The following is a 1,497-nucleotide window of genomic DNA, read 5'->3' as shown; positions in this document are numbered from 1 at the left end:
GGGGGGGGGGGAGAGACCTTGAATTTTGAAGAATTTAAAAGTCATTAAAAGACACCACAGAAGTCGGGAAAGCTAATTTCCCGCCACCTAGGAATCAAAATTCCCCCCACCCTTTCTTTTTGGGATTTATCGATTCATGGAAAAACTACGTATTTTCCCGGGGGAGAACCCCCGGACCACCCTTTCTTTTTTACTCAATCTTTTTCATGTATGTATACACACATAAGGCCTATTTACTGTAATAACAATGGGAAAAAATTATCTGACCGTTTTCAAGAGTGGAAAACCTTGAATTTTGAAGAACTTATTACTTTTAAGTTCTTCAAAATTCAAGGTGTTCCCCTCTTGAAAATTATTATAATGAATCAATAAATCCAGAGAAAGGGAGGTTCGAGTTCTTCCCGGGAAAATGTTGATTTACAGATGGTGGACAATGAGATTTCCCGACTTCTGAAGTATTTTTTAATGACTTTAATTTAAAATACACCTCAGAAGTCGGGAAAGCTCATTTCCCGCCTTCTAGGAATCAAAATTTTCCTGGGGAAGAACCCCCGGACCCTCCTTTCTTTTTGGGATTCATCTCATGGAAAAAATCGTATGTAACTACTCAATTTTTTTAAAATGTATGTATACACACATAAAAGGCCTATTTACTGTAATGAGACAGTTTACCTTATCGTTTTCATGAGGGGGAAAACCTTGAATTTTGAAGAACAAAGTCATTAGACACCTAGCTCAAAAGTCGAGAAAGGTCATTTCCCGCCATCTAGAAATCAAAATTTTCCCGGGGGAGGAATGTTGATCCCACCACCTGGATTTGATTCCAGATCTGCATGATTCATATTCCCATTCATCTTATAAGCAGTGGCGTAACAGGCGGGGGAAGAGGGGCAGGGGGAAGACTGTTCCCCCCCACCCTGACGGTTTTTACCGGGCTGACCAAGCCGTCGTACCGGGCTGGGTAAGAAGAGAAAAGAAAGAGGGGAGAGGGAGGGAAAGAGAAAGAAGGTGAAAGAAAAGGAAAGGAAAAAGGAAAAAGAAAAAGAGAAGAGAAAAATAAAGGCAAGAATAAAAAGGAAGATATAATGAACAGATATCACAATACCCCGGCCTGCAACCCCTAAGTGTCCATATCGCATTTGATCTAAGCCGCCAGGTATTCTCCGCCGTGGCGTAACCACCGGGGGACAAGGGGAAAATATCCATCTGTGGAAAATCTTTCCCCATTGAATGCCCTTTTCACCCGAGAAAGTGCCTGAAAATCTCAAATTTTAAATCGCATATTTTGTTGAGGTAGGCCAATTTCCTCTAAAAATTGCACATTTTAGGGAGTTTTGATCAATTCCGACGAAATTAGAATTTAGAACAAAAAAATTTTTCGCGCGCATTTTTTAATGTTAAAGCTTGTGCTTGCTCTCCTTTGCCTTCTAAGTTATAACACATAGTCCCAAACTCAAGAAAGAAAATTTAAGATAGATCGTTTTACCTAAAAGAAGG

This window comes from Anneissia japonica, unplaced genomic scaffold, assembly GCF_011630105.1.
Source record: "Anneissia japonica isolate Jap-2015-1 unplaced genomic scaffold, ASM1163010v1 scaffold665_len1252844_cov201, whole genome shotgun sequence".
Taxonomy (NCBI): Eukaryota; Metazoa; Echinodermata; class Crinoidea; order Comatulida; family Comatulidae; genus Anneissia; species Anneissia japonica.
The sequence above is the reverse complement of the archived record's forward strand: the minus strand, read 5'-3'. Positions refer to the sequence as shown.